Source organism: Alligator sinensis, unplaced genomic scaffold (assembly GCF_000455745.1).
Source record: "Alligator sinensis unplaced genomic scaffold, ASM45574v1 scaffold420_1, whole genome shotgun sequence".
Lineage (NCBI taxonomy): Eukaryota > Metazoa > Chordata > Crocodylia > Alligatoridae > Alligator > Alligator sinensis.
In genome coordinates this window covers 329,458-338,641 of record NW_005842298.1, presented here as the reverse complement: position 1 = coordinate 338,641, position 9,184 = coordinate 329,458, and the positions used below count along the sequence as shown (strand labels likewise).

Sequence of the window (9,184 nt, the reverse complement as noted above, 5' to 3'; positions counted from 1 at the left end):
GTGGGGGGTCGGCGGGGGGCTCCGCGGCTGCTGGAGGGTTTCTGGGGGGCTTCTGGGGCGCTTCAGGGGAGCGGGGGCACAGCAAGCTTTCACCCGTGCGTCTCTCACTGCTTCCGAGCCTAACTGGGCTTTTTCCTGGTCAGCGGGCCCTTTTAAACTGCGCGCATGCGCAGTGGGCCTGCCATCGAGGAAGCTGCTCTTAGGGCAATAAGGGGGCCCTGCCTGGGATTTGGGGGACCCTGCCCTACTGGAGGGGGACAGGTGAGTACCCCCCCTCCTCTCTCTCTCCCTGGGGGGCTGGGCCTAGTAGGGGCCTGGGTGGGGCTTGACCCGGCCCGGCTCCACTCAGCCACCTCCTCCCACACATACACTAAGGGGTTAGCCCCCTCTCTCCACGGGCCCCGCTTACCCCGGCTGTGCTGGGGGTCAGCGGGGGGCTCCACGTCTGCTGGAGGGTTTCTGGGGGGCTTCTGGGGGGCTTTGGGGGAGCGGGGGCACAGCGAGCTTTCACCCGCGCGTCTCTTGCCACTTCCAAGCCTAACTGGGCTTTTTCCCGGTCGGCGGGCCCTTTTAAACTGCGCGCATGCGCAGTGGGCCTCTCTTCCCTTCTCCAAACTAAATAATTCCAATTCTTCCAACTTTTCCTCATAAGTATGGACATACCAAATTCGCAATCCCGAAATCCAACATTGCCTATGAAATCTGGGCAATGTACACAAAATCCACAGGAAAAAAAACTTATGGAAAAGAAAATGCTGGCTCCTCAGAGGGAGCCAGCAGTCTGCAGTGTGCTGTGGCAACCTGGTGGGGGGGGAAGGCAGGCCACGGGCCTTGAAGGTCCACAGGCAAGATGGCTGCTGCTCCTGCCCACTGATTGGCTGCAAGGACTGTCTGTAATACGGCCCCACACTTCTCCACCAATCAGCAGTGAGGGGCAGAATGCATGGCAGGTAGCCGTTGCAGCCAATCAGTGGCAAGGGGCAGGGCCAGTGGGGCTCCTCAGCCCATCAGAGGCATGCAGGGAGCCCACTTCACTCCACCTGCAAAATGGCTGCCTAGGTCCATGTTTTGCCCACGAAATAAGGGGGGAAGCCCCTGCAAATTATGTAAGTCCCTACTCGTCAGTCACATTTTCTAGACCTGTAATTATTTTAATTGCTCTTCTCAGGACTCTTTCCAATTTCCACATCTTTCTTGAAGTGCAATGTCCAAAATGGGACATAATAGTTCAGATAATGCCTCACCAGCTGGAGAAAATAGAAGAATCACTTCTTATCTGCATGCAGTATTTATGTTAATACATCTCAGTAGGGTATTTGTTTTTTGGGGTTTTTGCAGTAATACACAGTTGACTCATATTCAGTTTGTGGCCCACGATGACCCCCTTTTCTGCAGTCCTGGAACTCCACCAGTCATTCACCATTTTCTATTTGTCCAATTTGATCATTTCTCCCTAAATGTAGTACTTTGCATTTACCCAATAGATAAGAAAGATAAGACTGTTAGCTGCTTTCCATGATATGGCAAACACTGGCAACACTTGGTAAACTTTAACAATTTCCTGTTGGAACGCCAATGATATTTCTTAACAAAATAAAACAAGGCATACTTCCTATTGCTTTTTATATTCAACTGCTGTGTGTCATGCTTTATATGCACAAAATCATAGACAAAATGGAATAAACAGCATCTGTACTCCACACTTGTTCCACGCAAGTTGAAACTGGTATCCAAAATGCCTAGCATGGATTGTTAGGTGAACCTAATGGCCTTTGTTGCAGTTTGGGCACAACTCATATATCTTTCAGTTACTGCTCTAATGTCATTTAGCTTATTGTTAAAAACCCCCCTCTCTATTCTGGACTCTTTGGAAAACACAGATGAGCTCAGGGAGTGGTGATTCATTAGATGGCATTTTCCCCTCTGAATTATGACTGAACTACTGCCCTGGCATGGTACTGAGACATAATGTAATCCTAGAGAAACTCTCTTCAGGAAGAATGATTAAAAAAAAAAATCCTGACACTCCTGATCCATAGTAATTTTTCTAGAAGTAAGCAGCAGTCCGTCCTGACCAAGAGGTCCTGGCTAGCCCTCAGTTCCAGTAATTACATCTGATCTTTTTCCCCCCAGGAACGGGGGATGCCGGATAACAAAATATGCTTGTTAATTGAGCGGCCCTGGCCGCCACTTCTCCCACTGCGTCCCGCGGCATCCAGGAGGCGGGTCCCGCATAGCCCTGCACAGCTTGTTATGCCCTCAGGCCGGCAGAAGTCTGAAAATAACTTATCTTATAAGTCGGCTTTCTTATAAGTTGGTTAGTGGAGCATGCTAGCTTGTAAGATGCCGGATAACAGAACTTTTACTGCTTGTCCATGATAAAAGTTAATGGTATGAAATTTCATTTATTCCACTGTCAGCGAGCAGCTTGCTTTGTCACTATATAAATAAGCAGTAACGAGCCCACTGAGTGAATGTATGCACAATTTCTGACTTGTCATATAGATAGATCCTGCAAAGAAAGACAGATCAAAGAAAACTGGTCTACTATTCTTTTTCAGTCCTGCTCTGTGCCAAAAAGGGAACACATAAGAATAGGCCTCTCTACTAAAACCTATCAAATGCATGCCAAACCTGCCATGTATTCAAAATATATATCATAATATAAGCAGGTCTCTCTTCTTTCTAGAACCTGTACCATGACTAAGCATTTCTTCACATACATTCCTTTACCCAGTGGCAGTACTCAATTCCATGCTGCTATTAACTTGCTTTTAAGTCTGTTTCTCTGGCTGAGCTGTGACTCATTACTAACGTTCCACTGTTTTGCCCAATTTGAGCTGTGGAAAGCATTTCTGAGGTCTTTTGATTTTTTTTTTCCTTTTCCTCTGCCACTGTGTGAGCAATGGGGGTTGGGGGTGGGGTGGCCAAGGTTTCTTATTAAGCAGCTATTCCATACAGTATGTTTCTAGCCACACAAAGCAGAGTTTGTTAGCTATGAGTGACTTGTGCTTCAACTGTTGAGCTGCCAGATTAGCTCATGTCTTAACTGCGCCGAAGCAATGAACAGAGGTTACCCATATTACCAGCCTGAATACAGACTTGATGTTTTCCAGTTCTGGAAACTTCAAACCAAAAAATAAAAAATAATCCTTTCATTTGTGTTTGTTTTTCTCTCCCTTTCACTTGTTATCTTTATACCATTTGATTTGAAAGCAATTAAAAGCATTTAAACAGATCTGAAAATAATTGAATCACAGTCGTGATTTTCCTTTTTCTGGGACTGCAGATAGGCTTGCTGGAAACTCAGCTGGAAGCATTTTCATATGTGATGTAATAATCACAGTACCATAGGAAGTAAAATACCAATAGATATCAATCATCTACCTAATGAAATATCTTGGCTCTGATTTTGACAAAATCTAGTTCTTATCCAAGGAGCAGTTGAATAGAAACTAACAGTTCTCAGAAGGAATTCCTTTCTCATATAAGACTGATACTATCTTTAGGCCCTGAGTCATAAGGTCTGAGAATCTTTGATTTTGTCTCAGTTTATGTAGGGAGTATTCAGATAACTGCCTAATCTTGACTTTGAACACTCTCATCTATTTCCCTCAATATCAAATGGCATGGAATGTAGCCTGTCATCTTATTTTAAAGTGTGTATGAAAATGTTTTCCCTTTGTCACTCAGTATATAGTTAAACTACTGGAAAGTTTTTCTTGGATTACTTTGGAAAGTTTAACTTTCACACTCTTCCCCTGTAAAATGTTCTATCAGCTCACTCTAAACAGTAGAATTTGTTACTTTTCCCATCTTCTAGAAGTCTCACTCACTACAACACAGTTATGCCAACCTCAGCCTTCTTCTGCCAGAAAATGCCCTGTCAAATAAAAATGACCTTCCCAATTACATGAGTTTATTTGCTCATCCTTCTAATTTGAATTTTAAAATCCACCTGCATCTATTCCATAGCACAACCTCATTTTCACAAAACCCTGCTTTTAACAATCCCAATAGTATGAGAAGCATTTATTGTTATTATTATTTTAATGCAGCAAATCAACTAACTACCAGAGCAAACACCAGGGGTGGCCAGAGTTACTCACCCTGTGAGCCACATCTGATCCTCCATTGAAATTCAAAAGCCAGAGAGCACGGTGGGAGAGGGGAAGGAGGCAGGGTGCTAAGTGACTTGGAGTGGAGGTGACCACCCCCCGCACCTCCAAGCAGCTCCAGTTTTCCCACCCGGGGAGCGAACCCCAGGGCACCTGAGCCAGCAGACCTGAAGGGAGACAAAGAGGGAAGAGGGCGGGCTCGGGGTGTGTTTCCCGTAGTGAAAGCTGGAGTGATGGGAAGTGCCGGGCTGCGCTGCCCCCCAGAGCTGCCTCAGGGAGAATTGGGTGGGGCTTTGGCCAATTTGTGGAGAGCGGCAAGTACCATGCAAGCTGTGGTTTGGCCACTGGGGGGAAACACCCCCTTTTAAAGAACTTTTCTCCTGGTTCCATGGGGTCTTGTTATACAGAGGTATTTTTTTACTAAAACCCTGGCCCACTTAAAGGAGTTGCCCAAGCAGTGCTATTGATATATATTAAATGTTGCTGTGTACTACAAAGTCTGAAGGATTTGGTTATTTAGGCTAAATGGGAGGGGTAGGGAAGAGCAATGTCAGTTTCCAATGTTGAATTGAAATACTAACAATAAACCCTCTGCCAGTAGGTGTCTTACAGCAAGGGATCTCCAGCTACAACAGATTTCTGACTTCATTTGGCAACACTGAAAGGTAAATTGGCAGGTCCCAAGCCTATTATGGCTTTGTACACAGAGATAGAAGAAGTTTTTCAGTGTTTTCCCTTTAAAAAAAATTCTTCCAAAAATGCATATTTGCATTGACTGGAACCATTTTTTTTTAAACTTAAACTTGCCTAAAATAAATTAAAAGGGCTGGGAAAGGATCCTAAATTCAGAATAGTTTGATCAGAAAAAAATATATTATTTGATCCAAAATACCCTATTTTTCCTTCCAGTTAGGAGTAAAAACTGAAATCAGTTACTTACAGAGGTCTGTTTATGAGATGCAAACAGATTCAGTCTTGGCCCAGGCCCTGCAGTGCTGGTCGCATGTTCATGCCAAGATATCCCACTTCACATTTTTCCACATTGCTTTCAGTTGCTTGAGGATTTAAACCTGTAGCCCTATATAAAAACCAGTTAGAGAAGCCTCATTTTGATAAAGATGTGGGTAATGGCATTAAGCTGGTATGTAGAAAAGGACCGTAGATGCTGTGATGCTGGAGGTGGGGGGAACTGTCCTAAACACTACTGCTATCTGATTATTAAACATTAGCCAGGAGTCTGACAAACATAAATGACATCCGTTGTCACTAGAAACAAAGGTAAATTGTAGAGATTGCCTAGAGTAGGGGTAGGTAATTATTTCACCCAGAGGGCCACTTAACAAGTTTTGATGAGCTGTTGCAGGCCACACACATAAAATTAATGGTGAAGATACCATTTTAACAAATTGTAGACAAAAAAAAATGTATGCTAAAATGCAAACATCTATTATATTTTAATTTTATTTCAAAAAACAACTTCTGTCCTGGTCTATGTTTTTATAAGTAGTGTTTATAGAGGTGATTGCATAATAGTTCAAAATAAAGTCTCTCTCCCAAGGTCCGCAGGGCCTTGGATCCTTTCCTCTGCTGTCTGCCGACGGGACCACGCTACTAACTACAAGGCCCAGAGCCTCCAGAGATGGGCTAAACAGTTCAGCGCCATCCTCAATTGGACCTCCTCCATCAACAAATGTCTAGTGGCAAAGCGCCTGGGGTCAACGCGATTCCAGCGGAGGTCTCTATATCAAGTGGTCACGACCTCACTGAGAAAGTAACTGAAATCTTCTGCAGTATGTGGGCGCAGGAGGTAGTCCCTTAAGAATTCAAGGATGCCTCCATCATCCACCTGTACGAAAGGAAGGGAAATTACCAACTCTGTGACAGCCACAGAGGCATCTCCCTCCTCTCAACTGCCAGCAAGATACTTGGAAGAGTCCTCCTCAGCCAGCTGACTGACCATCTAAAGACCTACTGCCTGAGAGCCAACATGGTTTCAGAAAAGGACACAGAACCACCAACATGGTGTTTACGGCCTGGCAACTTCAAGAAAAGTGCCAGGAACAGAACGTCGACCTTCTTATGTTCATCAACCTAGCCAAAGCTTTCGACACGGTGAACCACGAAGGCCTCTGAGAAATAATGAAGTACAGATGCCCTGGAAAATTCATTGATATGGTTTGACAGTTCCACAATGGCATGATGGCACGCGTCCTTGCGAGTAGCAAATGCTCTGACCCCTTTCTGGTCACAAATGGCATCAAGCAGGGCTGTGTGATCGCACCTACCCTCTTCAGCATGATATTCTCTGCCATGCTGTCAGATGCCTTCCAAGACGATGACCTTGGTATAGGGCTCAGGTACCGTTTTGACGGAAACATCTTCAACCTGCACAGGCTCCGAGTGACCTCCAAAGTCCAGATAGCCATGCTTTGTGATTTCCTCTTCGCTGATGACTGTGTGTTATGCACAGGCTCACAGACTGACATGCAACGGTCCATGGACCTATTCTTGTCAGCCTGCGACAACATCAGACTCACTATTAACACAAAGAAGACCAAAATGATGTTTCAATCTGCGCCTAGCACAACATCCCAGGAACCACACATCTCAGTTACAGGCCAACAACTGTTAATGGTCGACAAGTTTGTCTATCTAGGCAGCATGACAACAAAGTCTATGCGAGACTAGCGAAAGCTAGCATGGCCTTCGGCAGACTCCTTAAGTTGATCTGGGACCACAGAGGCACTGGAATGTCAACAAAACTGAAGGTATACAAAGCCATCAGTCTCCTGACCCTCCTTTACGCCTGTGAAACCTGGACTGTCTACCAGCGTCATGTCAAGAAACTAAACCACTTCCATCTGTGCTGCCTGCGAAAGATACTAAAGATCAAGTGGCAGGACAAGATTCTGGACAGTGAGGTGCTCAGAAGATCAGCTCTCTCCAGTACTCTCCCTCTACTGAAACTGGCTCAGCTAAGATGGGCCGGCCACCTTTCAAGAATGCCTGATGCTTACCTGCGGAAGAAAATATTCTATGGCAAACTGTCAAATGGAGTATGCTCTCGCGGCACACCAAAGAAATGGTACAAGGACACCCTAAAGGTGTCCCTAAAAGTTTCAGCATTGACCCAGAGTCATAGGAGCAAATCACTGTCCATCCTGGAGGTAATACATCCAGAACAGAGCACTGGCCTTCGAACAGCAATGCACAGCAGAAGCAATGAAGAAACACATGGCCAGGAAAACAAAAACCTCTCGTACTCAGTCCTCATTGCTTTCCTGCCCCTGTTGCAGCAGATTGTTCAAGACAAAGATTGGGCTTATAAGTCACCTATGTACCCACATGACAGCCTCCACCCCGCTCCTTTCTCTTTCCATTCTCTCTTTTCTCCTTTTTCTCCTTTTCTCTCTCCCTGTTTCTTTCGTATAGAGGCAATTGCATAATAGCTCAAATAAAGTCTCTCTCCCAAGGGAACCAAAACCAGCCAGCAGGACACTTGGCCAAGGGAGGAGGTCCCCACTCCCAGTGGAGCCCTACTGCAGCCCAGCCACCCCCCAAATAACAAGGAAGCTCCTGTCTCAGCTTGCACCCAGACACATCCCTCAAGAGCAGCCTACACCCCAAACCTGCCTGCTCCCCACCCTTTCCCATCCTGCAGCTTTCCCCCACAACCCTGGGGAAGCCCAGCTGCCCCCTCCAGCCTGCCCCAGCTCCCCACCAGGGCCATGCAGGCTGTACCCACCTGCAGCCTAGGGGTCCCTCTTCCCCCAGGAGGAGCCACAGCTCCAGGGCACTGGGGGCAGCCTCACTTGGGTGGACAGGATGGGAGTTGCATTGTTTGCAGCCGGGAGGCAGTGGGTGGCTGGGCTAGCTTGCAGCACTGCACAGGGCAAGGTGGGAGGTGGGTCAAGGCCTGGACCAGGGCTTCACCTGTGTTGGGGAAGCTCCACTGCCTTAGGCACAGGTCCTAGTGCCAAGGTGGCTCCCATCAGCTTCAAGCTGCAGGTAAGCAGGGTGCTGCCAGCTCAGCCTGAGTGGGAGTGCTAGGTCCCAAGCATAGCTTGCCTAGGGCCTGCCATGTGGAGCTGGGTGGGCAGGTGGGGCTGCTTCTACCCAGCATCCTCCATGGCACCAGCAGAGGCTGGAGATGGTGTTGCCACCTGTGCTGCCTGCCCGTGAGGCTGGACAGAATCAGTTGGTGGGACAGATATAGCCCACAGGCCGTATTTTGCCCACCCCTGCTCTAGATTCATCTTCAATTTTTGCCAGTTTTGTTAAAAGAGTAGAAAGGAAAATTGTTTGAATGTGTTATATAAATAGATCCTTGCTAAAATACCAGGCACAGGTGAACTCCAGAGTATGGGGGCTTCAAGATAGAACCTGGCACTATTGGATGTGCTGCATCCCTACTAGAACCTTGGTGAATAGGGCTGCTAATGAGACTCCAGTCAGAAGTAAGGCTGCTTTCCCTGGCTACACCAAGCAAGTGTTACTAAGATCCTGTGGGTAATAGTAGTAAGCTGGCATGAAAAAGAAGGTTGTAGAACAGGGCCTTTTAACACCCTGCGCCTTGTGCCAACAGGGGCAAAACTCATCAAAAGTCACAGGTGACTCTGTAACCTTTCTTGGTTGTGTCACAACCCAAGGGTGTGATTTTGTTTGTGCGCGCTTCGGCACTGCTAAATTATTTCCCACCACTAGGAGCTTTCTTTGCAGGGTGCATTTCTTAGTTGCAAAGAGATATGCACGGTGCAAAGGAGTTCCCGCCATTCGCATGCAAATTTGTGTCCCACTATTGGCCAGTTCTAAATTATTCCCACGTGGTGGCTAGTGATTGGCTTGCTAGCTGTATAAGAGGCTTGAGCGGTTTCCACCCAAGTTGGAGACCTCCGAGGAGAACCAACGCAAGGGAGGACTCCACAACCATCTGGAGGAGAACTTCACGTCTCGTGAAGATCTCTAAGCGCTGCGGAGCCTATCGAACCCAGCGAAGGCTATAGGGGTCTGATCAACTTCTGGCCTCTCCCCGTCGCCGAACGATCCCTCGACGAACCCCTTCCCTG

The 9,184-nt window shown here is 46.8% G+C and overlaps 1 protein-coding gene across 4 annotated transcripts in view; it reads right to left on the bottom strand.

The window, feature by feature from the left end:
* ANKH (ANKH inorganic pyrophosphate transport regulator) overlaps positions 1–9,184 on the bottom strand; it is a 169,373-nt gene that overhangs the window by 76,071 nt on the left and 84,118 nt on the right. The window contains exons 2-3 of one of the 4 annotated variants that reach the window (XM_025209629.1): positions 5,059–5,196; positions 4,110–4,285 (exon numbers count right to left, since the gene is read on the bottom strand). The exons of 2 other annotated variants lie outside the window; for them this stretch is intronic. The gene's annotated coding sequence lies outside the window, so the exon portion shown is untranslated. The remainder of the gene's footprint in view (positions 1–4,109; positions 4,286–5,058; positions 5,197–9,184) is intronic. One more of the 4 variants, XM_025209630.1, reaches the window with a different exon arrangement.